Source organism: Rhinatrema bivittatum, chromosome 6 (genome assembly GCF_901001135.1).
Source record: "Rhinatrema bivittatum chromosome 6, aRhiBiv1.1, whole genome shotgun sequence".
NCBI classification, from domain to species: Eukaryota; Metazoa; Chordata; class Amphibia; order Gymnophiona; family Rhinatrematidae; genus Rhinatrema; species Rhinatrema bivittatum.
The window spans coordinates 311,168,447-311,191,023 of record NC_042620.1 but is presented as its reverse complement, the minus strand read 5'-3'; the positions used below and the strand labels follow the sequence as shown (position 1 = coordinate 311,191,023).

Here is a 22,577-nt window from a genome sequence, read left to right as displayed (position 1 = left end):
TATGGGCGGCTTCATTTATATTTTGTGTAATAATTTTCCTTAGAAGTCTTATAATTTCTCAAGGACTGTGGTTATTAAGGAGAGTTTGCAAACAAGATAGAATATAAAAATCAGAATGCTGCACAAACACGAGCACTAAAGTTCACCTATAAAATTTAAAGCAAAAACGGTATATGCTAACATTGAGGTACTCCCTTTTGGGTGTTACCCTTAAAGATACCGGACACTAAACGTCTACCCATAAGGATTCGTATTTTCCCTGTATTTTGTTTGTTGTTTATAATAAAATAAAAACCAAAAACGAAGGTCCCTATGTATAGTTCAATAGTTGGACCGATAAAACAAGAGGGTAGGCTATCTGAAAAAGCCGTGAGGGCAACAAAATGGGTTAGATGCCAAGAAATGTCCGTTTAAAATCTTTATTATGGAGACTCGTTCCTCCAATGTTAAGCCCGACTCAGGCCAAGTTTCGCCCCCTCAGTGGGGCTGCAATACACAAATATCAAATAACCTTGATAATACAGGACATACATAAATCAATTGTGAAATCATATGCACATATAAAATGGTAACATATAAAATGGAAACATATAAAATGGAAGCCAGATTGAAACATAATAGAACAAAATAAAACAGAATAAAGTAGTATGGGTGTGTACAAAGATGTATGATTTTACCTGTATGTGATATCTCTTGATTATGTATGATTGTTATCTCATACCATAGAGATTTTCTGAATGTCTTTAAGATGTGCAAAAATATATAATAAATACACAGCATTCGACTTGACAAAAACGCTTAACTCATGCCTATGTTGAAAAAAATGACTTCACAGATAGCTGAAGCCAAAGATTATTTCTTATTTAAAAGACACAACAATTGAAAATTAAAATAAATCTATCCTCTCTACTGAATAAATCTGGGAAGGAACTGCACAAACAATTATTGCCACCGACTGTCTAAAAAAGCAATTGCCACCGACTATCTAAAAAATCAGCGATAGAGAATTGAAATGAAGATTAACATTTAGTGGAGCAGCAGTGCGGGAGCACATTGTAAAATGAAACCACAACGATTTAATAAAAGGTATATTATTTTACATAGTGAATTCAATAAATCTACCATAACAATCTAAAAGACATAACCATGTTATGACAGCAAATAACAAACGAGAATTTAGTCAAAAATATTTTTAATATATATATAGTTCTGAGTCTCCCGATTTGTATTTTCCCTGTATTTTGTTTGTTGTTTATAATAAAATAAAACCCAAAAACGAAGGTCCCTATGTATAGCTCAATAGTTGTACCTTTCTATACATTTCCTAATCATAAGTGGCCTTCAAAATTCTCTCCTCCCATTGATAGATAGAATTATCACTTATCTGGCTTTTTGTTTCATCAATGTTTACCTACCCTTGACAGTGTACTCCAAATTAAAACAATACACATCTCCAAAATATATCTAGGAAATCAAGTTGGATTTCCAGCTGTTTAGAGCAATTGCTCTTTCTTTTCATACACTTGAACTTTGCTCTGCAAATATTTGTGATGTACTCCACCTCCCCTATCTACTGTAATTTTAAGATGCAATCAGTATATCTGGGTAAAATGCAATTGTCAAACTCTTGCTCAGTGGATATGTCAAATATGGTCTAAGGGAAACTGCCAGAGAAAGGTGGAATGCCACCCCGCTAGCTACTTTTTCAGATGTTAAGTCAATAAAAAGAATGGAGCACTCCTTCCAACCATGCTCATCTCTTTCACCGCCTGTCTGGAGGAAGGGGGGGGGGGGAAGGACTAGAATAGCCCTCGAGGTCCCTTCCAGCCTTGTCTTTCTAAGATTCTCTTTCTATCCATGAGCAAACTGGCTCTGTTTAACTAATCAGCGCCTGGGAGATGGGCTGCTTTGGATGCGTAGTGAGTCTCACACCCACAGGCAGAAGGCAGAGAAGTGGCGCTCACTCGCCCTGAGTGTATTTAATGCGCAGAGTGGAGGTTCAAGTAAATGGACGACACAGACCCTTTCTCTGCTTTGGAGAGAACAACCGAACAGCCTCAGAGTCACACGTGGGAAACACGCGCCTCCTTCCTGCTCTGTTCCCTGAGAATTGCATATCAGGTGCATGTTCTGAGTAGAACGCCATAAAACAAGGCACAGAGAAGCACAACCAACCTTTAACTTGACAGCACTGAAGTGTTGTTTGAAAGAAGGTTAGCATCCTCCAGAAGAGTGCTAGCAAATGAACACCTTTTCTGAACATTGTTTAGGTCTGGCCCAAGGTAAGAAATCTCACTTTGCTGTCTGACTCTCTGGGAAGGCCACCAACAAGACACAGCAGCAAACAGCTATACTGTACCATTTGTAGATAAAACAGAGAGAGCTTCTGCCAGCAGGGACACGCTCTACTTAAGTGGCACTCTTCCTGCACTCTTAGGCTGGTTTAAAAGTAAAAGCAAAGCAAAGATGGAGAAACTTTTGATTTTTATGATCTCTTTCTGGAGTTCCTCCTTTTTTTTTAATTCTTTATGGCCATTAGGGGTGTGCATTGATGCAACTTTTAATTCCTTTTGTTTTTCTCCCCCCTTTTTTGGTTTCTTTAGGTTTTCTTCAATTATTTTTTAGAAATTTTCAATTTAGTGCACGCCATTTGAGTTGCAATAGTGCACACTAACTCAGATAATGCGCATTAAATCAAAATAGTGCACACTAAATGAAATGAAAAAGAAAATAAAATTTCATGACTTTTTTTATTATTTCACTTTAGAAGTGATATGAAACAAAATAGGCAATGTTGTTAAAAGCAAAAGCATATCCCTAATGGCCAGGCATACAGGCTTGAAAGCAACCTAGTGCTGTAACCATGAGATGTACTAAACAAAATGTATTTGTTGTAATTGAAACTATTTTGATCAGAAATGTCCAAATTAACTAATGGGATTGAATAATTTTGACTTTTATGATATCAAGCATGAAGAGTCAGAACTAGGTCGTTAATGTTAGGCCAATCAGTAAGCAGCAGGTATAAACTCACTATAAAACTTTCAATGGACTGCAACCCCAGTAGCCAGGGAACTAACCCTGGGAAATCGCAGATGTTAAAGAGGGTTGGACCTGAACAATACTCAGAGTTGCCACATAGTTCCATGTCATAAAGACCAGGCTATTTCAGTCCTGGCTTGACCCTGTTACAAGGATGGATTTATGGTTCTGCTTTTCTTATGAAAATCAATGGAATGATTAGAACTACAAGTCCATCCATGCAACAGAGTAAAACCAAGACTGGATTACCTTCTTTTTTATGAAATGGAGCCAAGTGGTAATCCTATCACTACTGGACTAGGAAACCTCCAACAGTGTCCAGGTGCTGCAGGAAGTGGTGCTGAAGACTCAATAGAGGACACCATTCCCTCTGATCCTGCACTGAACCAATCGCTTAGTATTGTGGTAGTGGGCATTCTTCTGTCTCTACCACTATTGAACTGGTCCACTGGTAAACTGTTTCTCAAGTCAGTCCTGGAGTCTGGCTTTCAGGATCTCCACAATGAATATGCATGAGATAGGTTTGAACACACTGCTTCCATTACATGCAAATCTCACTCTGCATATTCAGTGTGGATATCCTGAAACCCAGCCTAGCTAGGAAGGTAAACCAGGACTGGCTTGAGAAACACTGTCCTGGCACAGTGTTAGGGGCGCCCAACCTTTTGAATTAATGCTTAACCAATTCCACAATGTGCAGTTTGGGAACACAATGCTGTGAGGGCTCCAAGGGACTTTAAACCAAGGTCCTATCCATTCTACAGAAATGATACTTGTCATGTCAGACTATACAATTAAATGTACTCCCAAGATTCTGTGCTCTCACCTACTAAAAATGTGTTCGATAAACTATCTTATTTTTATTTGTATTGCCAATCAATTTTAATAAAATATATTGGAGAAAGAAGTAAGTTTCATATTACTGGTGCATGCCTCCACGGCCTTGCGCCCTTCTCGTAGTATAATCATTAACTTGCCTCCTTCCTCCTTTTGTAATTTTTGTGTGTTTTATAAATGATTTTAATATAGTATTTATGTCAAAAAATTTTTTTTAAATCAAACAAGATTTTTAAATTAATTGTAATCTCCACTTTGCATAATCGGGATAAAGCAACTTATATTTTTCTTCTATTGCTTTCAATATCTTATCAACTTTCATTGAATGACTAAAATTCATATATCCCTTATGCTCATGAACAATTAAATTTCAATCTCCTTTCAATTTATACGCCATCTCTCTTAAATATCCCTAAAGGGTTTTGTGAACGCCGAGTTCCTATATGTTAAACTACCACTATCCAAATGGAACTGTTAGAGACTTATCTCCCGACACAGCTGCGTTTCGGTCTTTCTTCCTCAGGGGAGAATGTCCATTCCTGTTATCCTTAGTTCATAGTTGATCCAAAGTTCATGGCGTTTTTTCAGGCTATCCGTTCTCTCTCTCCGGCTTACAAGCTCTGAGTGGCCGCCACTCAGAGCTTGTAAGCCGGAGAGAGAGAACGGATAGCCTGAAAAAACGCCATGAACTTTGGATTAACTATGAACTAAGGATAACAGGAATGGACATTCTCCCCTGAGGAAGAAAGACCGAAACGCAGCTGTGTCGGGAGATAAGTCTCTAACAGTTCCATTTGGATAGTGGTAGTTTAACATATAGGAACTCGGCGTTCACAAAACCCTTTAGGGATATTTAAGAGAGATGGCGTATAAATTGAAAGGAGATTGAAATTTAATTGTTCATGAGCATAAGGGATATATGAATTTTAGTCATTCAATGAAAGTTGATAAGATATTGAAAGCAATAGAAGAAAAATATAAGTTGCTTTATCCCGATTATGCAAAGTGGAGATTACAATTAATTTAAAAATCTTGTTTGATTTAAAAAATTTTTTTTGACATAAATACTATATTAAAATCATTTATAAAACACACAAAAATTACAAAAGGAGGAAGGAGGCAAGTTAATGATTATACTACGAGAAGGGCGCAAGGCTGAGGAGGCATGCACCAGTAATATGAAACTTACCTCTTACTCCAATATATTTTATTAAAATTGATTGGCAATACAAATAAAAATAAGATAGTTTATCGAACACATTTTTAGTAGGTGAGAGCACAGAATCTTGGGAGTACATTTATTTGGATTTCTCATCACAAGCGGAGAGAGATACAGACTATACAATTAAACATTTGCAAAAAAAATTCTCCTGTGTGAAAAATACAAGTTACAATTCCCCACCTCTCTGTTTCATTTTCCCATCATAATAATTGGACAGAACTTTGCACATATGCACTGTAAAAATGCACAAATTATTTTAATGCGATTATAAAGACAAAAATATTAAGAAACTGGCAAATCAGCTGAATCTGCCATGATGTCTCTCAGTGCAATAATGGAGAGTAGTACCGGAACAGCTATAGGGCAATACATTCTTGGTCTTGGGGGAAGGATGACGAGACGAGGCAGGATATTTCAGTGACTGTGCTAGTCACATCCTTGCTGTTTGATGCCATGGGTGGACTGTTATATCACCTTTGGAAGTACATCCATAATTCTAGCTATTGGCTTTGCTAAGACACAGGAAGGTTTTCCAGTCTGTTCGTTTTCCTTCTAGACCAGTGTCTCTATATTTAGCCTGTGAGGAAGCTTGTAAATATGTCAGATGGCACTTCAGGGAGAAATAAAAAAAGAAAGCGTGAAGCGCAGTGCTGCAGAAGAAGACAGGGCATGGGACAGAATACTAAATGGGACTGAACAAATATGAAAGTGCCCTGACCAGGGAATCTCAGTGAACAGAGAATATAATAAGGATGGGCGAGACTGCCCGGTTTATGCAAGCCAGTGGGATAGAGGAGAGTCAGTGGGGCTTAAATTTAAGAGACTCTGGTGCTGGAGGCCACCACTTTTCAAATGAGTTGCAAGTGAAAAGAGAGAGAGAGCTATTGAGATTTTCAAAAGATCCCTTCCTGCTCGTCTCTCTCCTGCCCAATAAGCCAGGCCAATCAGATTTTAATGCAAGCCGAGACAGAACTGATTTGAAAGATTAACTATGCCTGAGCTGAGCCAGACCAATGTGAACCAGTTTTCGACATGGGATGTGACTGCTTTGCTCATGCCCGGCATATACTTATGGATATATCAAAGTTCTCTTGCCTAAATAAGGTGGGGTGCACATGCATTTTTAGGACTGGGGAACCATATCTAGTTTTACTTTAACATACTAAAAGCAACAGAAATGTTTTCTGCAAGGTGGCTCATGGAAAAGTAGCCCGACTCCAATACCAGTGCATTGGAGGCAGGCTGCTTTTCCATGGGCCACCCTGTATTTCCTTGTTACTCTCATCTGACAAGGTATTTTGCATTAGGAATTCATACACTCTCAAATATGAAGAAATGGAGCCATTGGGTTTGATTCACCCATCATAAGAACATAAGACGTTGCCATACTGGGTCATGCAGAGGGTCCATCAAGCCCAGCATCCTGTTTCCAACAGTGGCCAATCCAGGATACAAGTACATGGCAAGTACACGGCAAGTACCCAAACATTAAATAGATCCCATGCTATTAATACAATAATAACAGTGGCTATTCCCTAAGTCAACCTGATTAATAGCAGTTTATGGCCTTCTCCAGGAACTTATCCAAACCTTTTTTAAACCCAGCTACACTAACTTCCCTAATCACATCCTACAGAAATGAATTCCAGAGCTTAATTATGCATTGAAGGAAAAAGAATTTTCTCCGATTTGTTTTAAATGAGCTACTTGCTAACTTCATAGAGTGGCCCCTAATCCTTCTATTACCTAAAAGAGTAAATAACTGATTCATATTTACCCGTTCTAGTCCTCTCATGATTTTTTAGACCTCTTATCATATCACCCCCTCAGTTTCTCTTTTCTAAGCTGAACAGCCCTAACCTCTTTAGCCTTTCATAAGGGAGCTTCTCTTAGGGGGACCAATCCATCCCCTTTATCATTTTGGTCACCCTTCTCTGTACCTTCTCCAGTGCAACTATATCGTTTTTGAGATGCAATGACCAGAATTTCACACAGTTCTCAAGTTGCGGTCTCACCATGGAGCAGTACAGAGGCATTATGACATTCTCCATTTTATTCATGATTCCCTTCCTAATAATTCCTAACTGCTGCAGTACACTGAGCCAACTGCTGCAGCACACTGAGCCGAATATTTTAAAGTATTATCCACTATGATGCCTAGATCTTTTTCCTGGGTAGTAGCTCCTAATATGGAACCTAACGTCGTGTAACTACAGCAAGGGTTATTTTTCCCTATATGCAACACCTTTCACATGTCCACATTAAATTTCATCTGCCATTTGGACGCCCAATCTTCCAGCCTTGCAAGGTCCTCCTGCAATTTATCACAATCCACATGTGATTTAACTACTCTGAATAATTTTGTATCATCCGCAAATTTGTTCACCTCACTTGTCATATCCCTTTCCAGATCATTTATAAATATATTGAAAAGCACCGATCCAAGTACAGATCCCTGAGACACTCCACTGTTTACCTTTTTCCACTGAGAGAATTGACCATTTAGTCCTACTATCTTTTTCCTGTCTTTTAACCAGTTTACAAACTACGACAGGACATTGCCTTCTATCCCATGACTTTTTAATTTTCTCTCATGAGGGATTTTGTCAAATGCTATCTGAAAATCCAAATACACTATATCTACAGGTTCACCTTTATCCACGTTTATTAACCTCTTCAAAAAATCTAGCAGATTTGTGAAACAAGACTTCTGTTCGGTAAATCCATGTTGGCTGTGTTCCATTAAACCATGTCTTTCTATATGTTCTGTGATTTTATTCTTTAGAATAATTTCCACAATTTTTCCTGGCACTGAAGTCAAGTTCACTAGTCTATAGTTTCCTGGATCACTCCTCAATTCCTTTTTAAGTATCAGAGTTACATTGGCTACCTTCCATTTTTCAGGTGCAATGGATGGTTTTAATGATATAGGTTACAAATTTTTACTAATAGATCTGACATTTTATTTTCGAGTTCTTTTAGAAGCCTGGGTGTATACCATCTGGTCCAGGTGATTTGCTACTAGTTTGTGAATCTGGCCTACTACATCTTCCAGGTTCACCGTGATTTGGTTCAGTTCATACAAATCATCACCCTAGAAAACCATCTCTGGAACTGATATCTCCTCAACATCCTCCCTAGTAAACATGGAAGGAAAGAATTCATTCAGTCTTTCTGCAATGGCCTTATCTTCACTATTTGGCCTCTGGAGGCCAAATAGTGGGAAACGTTCAGGATTTAAACAAATAGCGAGTGTTATAAAAGGTGAAATTCATGAGATATTCAGCACAAAAAAAATGTAATACAGCCTGAAAAATATATTTGAAGTATACAGTAGGGGGCGCCACCATAGACATTCCATTAGCACCCTTCACACCTCCTACAGATATGCCCACAAACACCTGCTCACCCAAATATACATGTGCTTTTATTCACTTCTGAGAATTCCCTGGCCCGAATATATTTACGCCTACCTCATGCTGGCATATGTCCGAGCCTAAGCAGTTCCTCAGCTACACAGTTCTCATTATATTGTACGGGGGTACTTTCATGTTATTTGTGAACATCAGTGTTTCAAGGATTAAATAAACCATTCTGGACATTTGACACATTTTCTGCTTTGTTTCTGTAATTATCTTTGTGATTTGGAATATAATATATCTTCAGCTGTGACTGCTGCACTATTCTTTGCTTTTCTACTTTTAACTTTTTTACACATAGGAAAAAACATGAAAAGCTCGGTACCCCAAACTCTCTACTTTCACTCTATCACATAACATAAAAATATATTTTTTGCAAGTCTCCTTTTTTTTAAATATGTTACAATTTCCCAAGCAAAAGTTGCTTTTAAAGGGTTAATGTCATTTTTTTTCTCATTGGGAAACAGGACAGTCAGCTATTAAAAACTGCTTTGGTGTACACTAATGGAGAAAATCTCATCTAGAGCTTACAATCTAAACCTACTTTTCCTTATACAGATGTTTACTACCTCTCACACTTATTCAGTCATACTTCACATACAGATTCTTCCATTTTACATACTTTTTACAAACATGTAGAACTACAATATAATTTTAGTATTTCACATATTGATAAGCCATGAACTGAAGACACAGCAGCATTTATATTAGCCAAAGTATTGAGGGTGCCTATTTAAACTTACAGTACTGTGAAATAATTTAACAATTTTCTCATGCAAATATCACACAGTGATAGGTAACACTATAAGATAATCACCAAGCTCAGCAAAATCTAAACTTTCAACCATATGTCTCGATCAATGTTTATAAGCACTGCCAATAATCACACTATAACATTCAATTACTCATACAACACTTCAAAACTCTACAACACTAAACAGAAAACAACTGACACATAACATTCAATTACTCATACAACACTTCAAAACTCTACAACACTAAACAGAAAACAACTGACACAACAATGTGTGTGTGTGTGTGTGTATATATATATTTTATTCTAGTAGGTTTGCAGGGAGAAAATAAGAAGGCTCTGGCATGTCATCCGCCCGCTTGCTATATGTTGGTTCAGGGAGCTTCTACTCTTTTCTTAAAAATTTTGTCCTGTGAATAAGGATGCCATTCTGTAGATGAGAAAGGAAAACATCACTTACTACACAAGAACGTTAAACCTTCACGAAGCATTAGCCTACAGTGGCTACAATAAGGACACTGGTTAATCAGGTCCTATAATGCAATCAGACAAGGGTAGAGCAAGAGGCAGAGAATGGCATAAGATAACATTATGAGAAGCTGAAAGCTTAGCAACATACCATTAACAGCGTAACATCAAGCATCAGACCCTGAATTTAAAAAAACAAATGGATAGCTATCCTCTACAAAATGAATGCCCACAACAGATGGTGCTGGAAAAGAACCAAGTCATGAAATATTATAACTACAAATAACTCAATTAAGTACGAAAAAGACATTATTACTGTAGCACAGACAAAACCTCAAAGTACAATCATAGCCCTTGCCACAAAAAAACAGCACAGCAGCACACACGGAAATTGATCACAGAACTCATTCGTTCATGCAGTCAACTCAGAGAAGACCAATAACATGAAAATAAAAAAAAAGCTTACACATGTGCATATACACCGCCATGCAAGCAGCTGGCAAAGAAAACAAGAAAAGTGCTCCAAGGAAGAAAGAAAGGAACACGCCACGTACATCAGCCTAGGGCATGGTATTCCCTCAGCCAAGGCACCCTGCATCATACCAGGTCATCCTCCTAGTACTAATAGGAGGGTGTTTGCTTCACTTAATGTGTGTCTAAAAAGAGAGGAAGAAGGAAGAAAGAAATTGACAAGATCAGCACATTTGTAACTTGACTACATAACGCTCTGTCTCTTTCCCTCTGCTCTTGAGTTGTTCAGCACAGGCTACCCCTCACTTTTTGGCATTCTCTTTCTTAGCATCATTTCGTTGGAATGAACTCCCTCTAGATGTCAGAGGTTTCCATTTTGGCAAATTTTGAACAGGCCTATCCAAATGCTCGATTCCCTCAGTTTGTTCTGTCCTCGCTTCGCTACCTTTACTAATGTTCCATATCGATTTTCATTTTGTCCTACATTTTGTGTTATACGTTGTTATCTAAAAACAGTAAATAGAAAATAAATAAGTAAGCACCGATGTACGATAAACTTTGATGCTTTTAGCAAGTGTGTAAAACATGTTTAACACAGCCTGTAAACAGCACAATGTACTAATGGGCTTCCACATACAATAACCTAACAAGGCTGTATTAAAATTAAAGCAAGTGCATTAAATTTAGCACAGGCTTCTATGCTAAATAGGTAAATCCTATGGTACTTAACCTATTAGCCATTACTATGGCATTTACCAGGGTGCTGCTAATTTATCAAGGGCATTTAGCCAGGTTGTGGCTCCCCTCCACCAAGCAACTTTTTCTCCCCCCAGCACACCCCACCAGGTGATCACTTCTTTCCCACAATCTATGATCCCTCCTCCTCTGCAAAACCTCTCCCCCTGCCAGTCAACCATTTATGGCCTCCAAAGGGCCCATGGGACTTATGGCCTCTCACCCATGTAGGCCATAGCTGTTCCAGCAGAAGCCAGGTAGGTACTTTCCTTGTCTTCTCTTACTCCTACTGGCTCCTAGTTTGAGGGGAGGTCAGGTAAGAAGAGCACCTTGGGATAAGGGAGATCTCAGTGGGGCCACAAGGGAGTGACTGGAGTGTTCAGTTGATGAGGGGTCGTGATTCCCTGGGAGAGAGGTTCTGCCAGGAGAGAAAGGATGACTGGGGCTGTCCTGCCAAAGGGGGGGTAGGGGGTGATATCACCTATGCGGGGGGGGGGGGATCCTATAGAGGATGGGAGGGAGAATTGTTTGATGGGGGGTCTCCTGCCAAGGAGGTAAATGATTGCTTCGTGGGGAAGGATTCTTTTAAGGAGGGGGAAGTGATTGTCTTGAGTGAGAGGGAGCTGCTGAAGTGAAGAGAATGACTGACAGTTGGTGGGGGGACTTGGAAGGGGGATCAGGGGGTATAACAATCCATGAACTATTATTATGTGAAATGTTCTATTCACATAATAGTAATAGAAAGAAACTACTTACTGGTGGTGGTTGGAGTAGTTGCCAGGAGACCCATTCTGCATCACAGTTGTACCCTGGATGGATAAACTGGATGAAGTGGGAAAGGGTTTTTAATGCAGGTGTTTCAGCCTCTGTCATATTCAGTCAGGCAATAGAAAATAAACATAACTATATTTTATAGCCCTATAGCTGAAGACAAAGATGGCAGAAATTAGACAATGACTGCAGTCTTGGAAAATGGACCAGTTCATACAGCTCATTGGTTATCAGATCACATTGATTGGAAAAAAGGGCTGTTAATATAAAAGTGCAGACAATAGCTTTCATAGGAATAATTAAATGTTCATGTTCATATGTATGGGCTTTATTGGTCATGTGATTCTCTCTTCCCCTACCATTCCTGAGTTTAATTGTTTAGTATTGAGCTATATAGAGATAACAGTACATGCTGCCTTAGGATGTATTTAGTGGAGAATGATGCATTATAGTTGTGGAATGATGAGATGTGTTGTTTATGACGGGAATAGTTCTTCATAATGTGCAGTGTTATACATAACGGAGTGCCAGCAAGACAAAATATGCAAAAGAATTTTAGAATGTTTTTTAAAATCACAAAGTAATTCCAACCACAACACCTTGTACCTTTCAAAAATATTTTTAATAGATTTTTCTTATGATGTATATGAATTTTTTGTAAACAAATTTTATATTATTATTATAAAAATGGTTTTAATGTATATCTTCAAATCCTATTTCTTATCAACTCTTTTTCTCTTAGGATCTAGAATTAACCATCACAATTGAAGAATCTCTTTTCTTTACAATATAAGCAATCTGAAAGGGAAAAACTCAGACAGCGCACCCTCAGAAAATATTTAACTATTAATTTCTTGAAGTGCTCAGCCATTTTTAAGCTGCCATCATGGGAAAAAATCCTTTAAAGGTTTTTACATTGCTACTCCAAATGCTGCTTCAGGGAGTTTTGTTCACTACAAAGACTGATCAGTAATTAGCATTTGACTCCACTACTGTGGCCATTTTTTTTTTTAAATCACACACATGTAAGCCTTCCTTAATTCATATTTAACATTTTGTTTAGCTTCTCTCTACTTATGACATGTGTATTAATGGCTACTGTAAACAGGCTGCTGCTATAGGGTAATTGTCATGCATCCAGTGCAGCAGTACAACAGCTGCTAGCTAGCTATTAAGCAAAAGAGGAAGCTTCATATCCTTATAGCTCCAGGCTATCTCAGGGTTGCATGGACTCCAGGGACAATATGTACAGGACCTCAAAGTGTGAACATGCCTTGTGTCAGACTGGGGCCAGGCAGGACACAATTCTAGGCTGGGTTTAAACTCAGAGTTTTATTCTTAACACAAAACCAGGGTAACTTCAGCACAAACACCAGGGTCAAGGGACTTAGAACTGAAGTCTCAGTATACAGGGATATCAGGTTTAAAGCAGAAGAATTCTAAGTCTCAGGATACAAAGATACTAGGTTCAAGGAATCTAAGTCTCAGGATACAAGGCACAGGAATTCTGGGTCTCAAGATACACAGATACTAGGATCAAAGTATAAGTAATCAAATTCTCAGCAGATATGGATATTGGGTTCAAAGCCCAAGGATTCTAGGTCTCAGGATGCAATGGATTCTAGGTTCAAGGTATAAGGAATCTAGGTCTGGATACGGAGTTACCTGCAGGATCCTTGGTGCAACCTCCAAGCCATTTGGTTGCTAGGAACATTAGGAAAACCCCAGCAATTTCTTATAAACCCCTGAGGACCAATCTGAATCCTCAGGGGCGGGGCTGGTCTGGCTGAGAGCAGGTATGCAAATCTTCTCATCCAGCTGGGCTGCAAGTGAAAAGACCCACTCTGTGACTCAGGACAGATCCCGGGTCAGGAATGGCTTGGCTCTCTTTATTCTTATACCCTGGTTGGCATCTTGTCAACCATGCGCCAGGTGTGGAATTTGTTGCCAGCAGATGTGGTCAAGGTTTAAAAGCAGTTTGGACAGGATCCTGGAGGAACAGTCCACGAACAGTTATCAGCTTACCCCTTAGCTGCTTACCCCTGGGAGTAGGCAACAAGGAATTGGATCTACTATTTGGGATCTGCTTCCTAATGATCCAGACTGGCCACTGTCAGAGACAGGATACTGGGTTCGATGCACCTTTGGTTTGACCCAACATAACACATCTTGTGTTCTCATATTTTTAAGGGTCAAACAGTATGAGTAGATAGATTTTCTGAGTCTTGGGTTGCCAAATTACCTAAGTTAAGGTTACTCCAATGTACAACCTTCATTTATATGTACCGACAAACTTGTGGCAGCTTTTGCACTAGTCAGCACATTATATGTATGGATGAGAGAGAGAGGCCTGGGCTTCACAAACCTCTCAATATGATCCACTCATGTGCAAACTACACATCAACGCCAGGCGACTAAGCACAGTTACTACATCTGGTAAGTCCTGAGGAGACAGACATTGTAGTGTCGAGGACAGACTGAGGATGCTGCCAGGAGACACATATTTGCACCCAGGCAGCCCATATGTGATGGTTGTTTGCCACAAACCTGGGTAGATGTAGCAGTCGTATCCTCCACGGGTGACAGAACAGCTATGATCAAGGATAGTAATGCAGGCCCCCTGTGGTGACAGGAACTGAAGGGGAAGCATTGTAGTATGTCCTCTTGTTTTAGAGCTTCTTTTCCACTGTAAAAGGTTTGCTTCTTGTGCATTATTTATGCCTTTGAAGTATTTGTTTATCTCATTTCATTTCATTAATTAAATTTATATGCCACCTCATCATGAGGCACACTCAAAGTGGATTAACAAACGAACACCACAACATAAGCTTACAGAAAATTGGAACACAAAATATAAGTGTAATACACGTAATAAACAAATTTCAAAATTAACAATATGCATTACAAATAGACCAACACCATAGACAATTTAAAACAATCCACATCTAAAAATAACATAATGAAATAAAAACAAGTTATCCACAATACATAATTCAAACAACATAGAATGAAAAATGTCATAACTAAATTTATGTTAAGTAACAGTTTCCCTTCCTCAGCTTTCAGACTACAAAAGACTGCACAATAATAGCCTAGGACTAATTGTATGGTTAGCCAAAAGCTGCTTTAAAAAGTACAGTTTTAATCGTTTTTCTAAAAATTAAATAGTCATCTATTGCCCTGATTTCTTTAGGTAACAAATTCCACATGTATGGGCCCACATATGAAAACAATTGTTTTCTCATTCTTTCTAATCTAATTTCCTTCAGTTAGGATAGTTTAAGAATAACCTTTTGCGAGGATCAAGAGTCCCTACTCAGGACACAACTGTCCAGTAGTTTCAACAAATAAACCAAAGCTACCCTAGGCAAGGCTCTAAAAACCCATGTATGAATCTTAAAAATAACTCGATAAGATACGACTAACCAATGTAGTTTTGATAATACCGGTGTAATATGATCCCCGGCTCGTGAGTTAGTCACAACCCTGGCAGCATTGTTCTGTGTCAACTGAAATCTGTAAATCATCTTCTTAGGCAAACGCAGGGAATACTATGTTACAGGAGTTGATACGTGGCACAATTAACACTTGGACTACTACTGCCACATCATCCTTTTCCAAGGAAAGTCCAATCTGCCTCAGTAAATGCAACTACTAGAAAGAATACTTAAGTCAAAGCAGAAACTTGCTTATTCCTCCTCAGGCTCGGGTCTACTAGAAAACATAAAACGTGTGTGCAGTGGGCTGGATTTTAAAAGCCCTGCTCGCCGGCGTGCCTATTTTGCATAGGCCGCCGGCGCGCACACAGCCCCGGGACGCGCGTAAGTCCCGGGGCTTTGTAAAAGGGGCGGGGAGGGGGCGTGTCCGGGGTCAGGGGCGGTTCGGGGCGGGACCGGGGGCATGGTGCCGGCCCGGGGGCGTGGTCGAGGCCTCCGGACCAGCCCCTGGGTTGGGTGATGGTGCGCCAGCAGCCCGCTGGCGCGCGCAGATTTACGCCTGCTTTCAGCAGGCGTAAATCTGCCAACAAAGGTAGGGGGGGGGGGTTTAGATAGGGTCGGGGGGGTGGGTTAGGTAGGGGAAGGGAGGGGAAGGTGCGGGGGGGGTGGAAAGAAAGTTCCCTCCGAGGCCGCTCCGATTTCGGAGCGGCCTCGGAGGGAACAGGCAGCGCGTGCCGGGCTCGGCGCGCGCAAGTTGCACAAATGTGCACCCCCTTGCGCGCGCCGACTCCGGATTTTATAAGATACGCACGGCTACACGCGTATCTTATAAAATCCAGCGTACTTTTGTTCGCGCCTGGTGCGTGAACAAAAGTACGCGCTCGCGCAAATTTATAAAATCTACCCCCCTCAGTATGAGCTAGCTGAGTGCCATCCAGCAAATTAAATATTTTCTAGTGTTACTCCCGAGTCTACCCTCTTGGGGTCTCATATTATGTTCTCTGTTCTAGAACTTCTTTTCCACTGTAAAAGGTTGGCTTCTTGTGCACTATTTATACTTTTGAGGTAATCATAAGTCTCTATCATATTCCCCCCATCTCTTTCCTCTCCTTTTGTGTCTTACATATTTAGGTGCTTAAATCTTGTTTCACAGTACTATGCATCATTTTGGTCGCCCTTCTCTGGGCTGCCTCTGGGTATAACAGGGATCAGCAACCCGAGTGCCTTCTTTCCAGAGCATCACTCTATCTCCAGTGCCGGCACGATCCATTTCAGGTTTGGTAAGCCAGCTGTGCTGCTATTGTGACACCTAAAATTAGCAATGCTGGCCCATGAGTTTTGAAAAAGCTCATGGTGCCTGCATTTCAGCTTGAGTGGTAAGTTGGCTGGCTGAATGGAGGAGCATTTTGGATGATGGAGGAGGCAGGCATGAGGCAGCTATGAGACAATGACCCTCCTTCCACCATAGCATCGTCTGATCAAGGCCCTCCTAGTGCCATGGCAACATTATTAACAACAATGCTGACATTTTTTGGCACTCGGTCAAAAGGTTACCAACCCCTGGTCTTTATCCTTTAGGCAGCATGAGCTCCGGAACTAAACATAATACTCCAAATGAAGTACAAAGGCATTATCATCTCTTTCTAAGCATTCTTTACAGTAAGCACTGTAGGGCATCTTTTGTGCCTGGCAATTTATCCATCTGTACAATTTTTCATCTGCAAATGCACAGGCACTTATATACATACTGACTCCTACCTAAACTCTCTGACAAGTGTAGCCTATACACTTATACAAATGCACAGGCACTTATATACATACTGACTCCTACCTAAACTCTCTGACAAGTGTAGCCTATACACTTATGCCTCTTCTCATCATATTATTGTATTATCTAACTTGTTCAGTTATGCCTTCTATCGCTCCGGCTATCCTAGCCCTCCAGGTTAATACCCCTTGTTATATGTAACTTTCATTTCTTGTTATATGGTTGACTTTGTTATTCCCCTCATGTTATTTGTAAACCGATCTGATATGAATTTCTTTCATGAAGGTCGGTATATAAAAATGTTAAATAAATAAAAAATAAAATAAAATACATGCATTTCCTGACTGTGGAAATTATGCACATAACATGAACATTATGCACTTACATTTCTGCACAATGGTAGATGAAACTGACACAGGAGAATAGCAGGAGGAGCCAGCCGCTGAAGCACGTACGCATACCCATTCCCCATATTCACACCCCTCCTCACGTTCCACACAACACGCACACATTCCCCGTGCGCACAGTGCCTCAAACAAACAAACAATTCACCCGCAACTCACACATACAAACACATCAAAATGAAAAACGCCTCACACAAACACCCCTGCTACACATCCTCTGTACATACACCACCCATACACACACATACACACACATACCATCCAGCCCCCTGAACTCTTCCCACATACTCATGCTAGGGAAGATTGAGTATTAATAGAGGGTATGGAGGGGGATTGGATATGAGGGTTTTAACCGGTTTTTATGTATTTTATGTGATATTTTGTTGGGAATGCCTTAATCTGCTTAGTAAGTTTGGTGGGTGCTGTATACAAATATTAAATGAAATAAAAAACTCCTCACACCCACCCAGAGGCAGACATGCACACCCCCTAATGAACACAGGCTACCTACATCTTCCACCACCCATATACCCAAAGCACATTCTTTCATACATACAGTTCCTCCAAAACAAAAAAAAAGGAGCAGATAGAAAGATCTCCATGGTTGGGTGGGAGTTGTAAAATTGCAAGGAAGGAAAATGCAGTCACCACACTCCTGACGAACACTAGGGATGCGTATTCGTTTCCAATGAATACCAAAAATGCAATAAATGAGGCCATGGAATGAACCAAAACTTGTCTCCTACGAAAATACCTGAAAATGTTTCGGTATTTTCATATTTGTAGCATTTTTGAAGAAAATAAAATTGACCTTCAGCAGTCCTGGCAGGGCCTGTTCAGGCCAAAAATTGGAGACTGAGGCCTACCCAAAGCTAGAGCCTGCCTGATGCTGAAGCCTACACAGTGCTGATGCCTGCTCCAAGCAAGCCCGGTGCCAAGGCCTATCCTGCTTGGGGGCCTGCCCGGACCTGGCTTGGTGCCAAGGCTTACCTGACACCAGGTTCTGCTTTGAGCCAGTCTGGTGTCGATGCCTATCGCTAAAGCCTATCCAACACTGGGGTCTGCCCCGAGATGGCCCTGTTACCACAATTTACTCTGCGTTGAGACCTGCCCAGCACCAGGGCCTCCCTGAGACTAGGCCTACCTGACACTAAGGCCTACCCAGGGCTAGGGCTCACTTTTTCTCCTCCCCCCCCTTTAAAATCACCAGGGTCAAGGAGCTTTCACCCTGAACCCCACTAACCCCTTAGATCCTCCAGAAAAGGGCAGAAGTGATGCCCAGTCACACCCACCCAGTTCCCTGATGCATTTAAAATGAGGTCAGCATTTGGAGGTCAGCACCGAAGTGACATCACTTCAGCAACTTCCTCCAGTAAAACCAGCATCACTTTGCTGTACAGTCATTTTTAAAGCATTTTAGATACGGGTGGGAGTGACTGAGCATTGCACCTGCCCTTTCTAGAGGATTCAGGAAAAAGATAAGTGAGCACTGGGGTGGGAGCTCCCTGGCCCTGGCAATTTTAAAGGGTGGGGAAGGAGAAAAAGTAAGCCCTGGCCCCAGGCAGGCCCTAGCGCTGGGTAGGCCATGGTGACAGGCTGGCTCAGAGCAGGCCCCAGATTAGATTTTTGGCCTGGGAAGGCCTCTCCTTTTTGTTTATTTGGTTCATTTTTGTTTAATGTTTTGTTTTTTTTTAATTTGTTTAATGTTTTGGGTTGGTTTTTTTTTGTCAGTTTGGCAAATGAACCAAACAAAAAAACCAACAAATCAAAAACAACCAATCTTCCCCTGGAAATGAAAAAATGAACCGAAATGAAAAAGTGGGGACTGTGTATCCCTAACAAACACCAGCCTCAAAAAAATTATCTGGGGGAAGGTCAGCGATGGTGCATTCTGACCCTGGTGGTAGCGAATATCTCTAGAAATGCTGCAAGCTCCACAGAGTATACCTTTCCAATCTCGTTTCCTACTGATTATGCCTTGCCCTCTGCACCGTTGCATCGCTCTATCTGTGTGACCACTGTCTTGTGGCGGTGTTTTGTAACCTGGAGATCATCAGATATGATCACCTTGAGATCCCTCTCTCCTGCCACACAAAGGGGACTTTGTAAGTCATCAGAGTGTTCCAAACACGATCCATCTGCCAGGATGGATTCCTGTAACACAGATCCTGTGAAACATGGTGGCTTTGCGGCAGAGTTGCATGTTCTGCCTTCTCACGCAAAAAACTCTGTGTGTACTTCTGTGAGGGGTGAAAGAATCAAGATGTAGCAGAATAATTCAGCTCCCCTTCACCACGCAGGATTCTTTCTTTCTTTATTAAATGGTGCAGCACCTGCTTCCCCTGGGTTTCTTCTTGTGCCGATGCACACGGAGAGGCCGTTGAGCGGCTCACGCCCAGTGCTTGCACTGGATCAGCTCAGGCTCACTCTCATGGCTTATTGGTTGCCTGCTGCGAGCTGGTCCCTAAAAATAGCACAGCCTTACTGATCATATCTCCAGATTGCCTTTAGAAAGCGTAGGTAGTGAACACATACACCACCAGACCACATCCCTTCTAAGAATAAGGTTCACTTCTGCCTCATGCGACACTGCCGCATCAAGGGTCTCTATGTATTTGTTTTTGAAACCTGCCCAACCTTAGTTGCTGCCTTTTGCCTCTCTGTGTCTGAAACATAAACAATTACAGGTAAGTGCAGAGCTTTGGTTAACCATAATACTGAACATGTTTACGTCTGAAAACCTTCGGCTCTAAGAAGGGAGAAGTAACTGTCTTCCGACAATTGCTCTTTAGCTTTAAATTGAGGGCATATTATTATTCTGGTTTACAAAAACCAGGAGAATATTTCTGATGCATATATATTTCTGTCCTTCCTCCTCTTCTAGCCCCCACCAAAAAAAGATCTTTTTTTCTGCAGCTGATTATTGAAAGACATCGGAACACTCTTGGTTACTTTTCCAAATGTTATCTAAAGCAGGGGTACGCAAACTGTGCCCAATGATAGATTTTTTTCTGTTCCTCCTTCTCCTCCTCAATTTTCCCTATTATCTTCAGCCCGCTGGCATCTTGCAATGATGTCATCAACAATGGCCTGACATTGCAGGCCATTGTTGATGACTTTGACCTGAATGTTGGCAGCTGAAGGTGACATCGGCAGCGAGGCCCTCACCAATTAAAAGGGAAGCAGCAAGGCAGGAAGAGGAGGAGCATCACCCAGCTGGAATCAGCTGTGTGTTGACAGCTGAAACAGAGAGCTTCGTGTGCCTGCCGTCCACCGGTGGCGAAGAGGAGGAGAGGCCACCGGTGGACCTAAATCCCACTGGTGGGCAAAAACGAGAAGCTCTGAGATGCGCCGGTGGACTTCATTCCCACAGCGGTGAAGACGGAAAGAGGCCTGAGAGGCCGCTGGTGTGGTGCAGAGAAAGACAGCACATGTGTGTGCAACAACTCCTCCCCTGCCACCCGCTAATGTTAATCCATGATAATCTTGGGGCATCTGGAAATCAAAATTTTCTAGGTATGAATTTTTAAAAATCCTTACTAATTTGAATTATTGGGTATTAATTGATGTGTCTGTTTTGAAATATTTTATAGGTGTTTGGGACACATTTTTATGAGTTTTTTTTAACTATTGGATGTTATTCGATCCAATATTGGTATGGTTACTGCTTTGGCCCTCTCACTGTGGGGTATACGTACCACTGTAAAACCCCCCCCCCCCCCCCCCCACACACACACACACACACTCTCATGGGGATCTAAGGGCAGGTTGTCCCCTTCCCTGCTCACAGCGACCCTGGCCCTCAGCTCCAGTTATTTGGCCCTCTAAAAAAAATGTTTGCCCACCCCTGATCTAAAGTGCCCTTCGCCATTTTGTGACAGCAGGGCTCCATCTGGTTGTTAACTACTTGCAGTGCAGTTTTATTCTAAAAGGTTTACTGCAGAAGAAAATATCAATCAGTGGGCCAAAAGCACTGAGGAATCTGCTTAACCACTGGGGAATGATCAGAGCCAAGACTGAGCCCTGCTTTCTCAACATCCCACCCTTATCTGTCTGCTGCTCAGTGCAGGCAGCCAGTCCCTGTCCTCTAATCCTTCCAGAAAATCTCTCATGTGAACTAAACAAGAATCAGGCCCCAGTCGCTCTTCCTCTCTCCTCTCCCTGATCTTGAGATGCATAAGATGTCTGCTTTCATCAGATATTTGTCGTGTCTTTGGATAACTGCTTAAAATCACTAGTTCACAGAAACTCAGAAACATGACAGCAGAATCAAAAATGCATGGCCCATCCCATCTGCCCATCTGTCCCATTAGAGAAGACGGAGGGACAAATTCAACCGCATAGAGAACTAGACCCAAGCTAAAATGCCTGGGATTTTTCATATTCTGAAATGGAGAGCAGCGACAGGGCAGGTGCTGGCCGTGCCTTAACACTGTTAATAGACCATGACTCTGCTCTGGAAGGATCATCTCTAAAGCTGAGAGGGCAGTTTATGACCATTGAATCTGTGGCTTTGCTGCCACGACGGCTAGTCAGGTTACTAGTTTGGGAGGGATGTGCGGGCCAAAAAAAAAATCCCATTTCATGTCGTGTCATTTGGGGGTCAATTTTCATTGTTGTTTCATTGTATTTTCCATTTTTAAAAATGTTTTGGAAAGAGTGCACAATATCTCTGCATAGTGGGTGCTATTCTCAGGGAACAGTATTTTGCAAATGATGTGCACTACTTCCTGTTCAGATATAGTGCGTCCTTAAAAATGACAGAAGAAAAAACATACAATTTCATGTTTTGAAAATGACAAGAAACAACATAGACAACATCATTGATATTGTGTCATTTCAAATGAATGCACATCCCTTCTAGTTCGTAACAGTTGTGTTTTGCAGTGAATAGTAAGGATGTGCAGTTTAGACAAATGAAAATATGGTTGGTGTTTTCCATGTCATGGGTGGTGCATGACATCGGATATGCTGGTCTGAGAGTTTAAAAAAAAAAAAAATGCTCTTGGTGCCAGCACACAAGAAAGAAAAAGAAACCCGGGGGGTGGCTGCTGGCAGAGCCTAGCCCACTAGTGGCCAAAGAGGAGAGAAAGTCTGCACCTAGCATGAACAGGGGAGGAGAAAAGTGAAAGGATGCTGGGAGGGGGAATTAGTTTGCAGCCACGGGACAAATATTAGTGGGGGGACAGGAGAAAAGGCCCAGAGGAATGCCGGGATTGGAAAGGGGTGACATTTTGTTTGTGCTGCAG

General features: G+C 41.2%; 1 protein-coding gene and 1 long non-coding RNA gene across 5 annotated transcripts in view; both read right to left on the bottom strand.

Moving 5' to 3' along the window:
- LOC115094425 (diacylglycerol kinase delta-like) overlaps positions 1-22,577 on the bottom strand; it is a 305,506-nt gene that overhangs the window by 136,511 nt on the left and 146,418 nt on the right. The gene's annotated exons all lie outside the window — the stretch shown is intronic.
- Positions 9,552-10,400, bottom strand: LOC115094426. Its single transcript, XR_003857549.1, has 2 exons — positions 10,297-10,400; positions 9,552-9,704 (listed from the first exon to the last, which is right to left on the bottom strand). It is a non-coding gene; the product is annotated as an uncharacterized LOC115094426 (long non-coding RNA).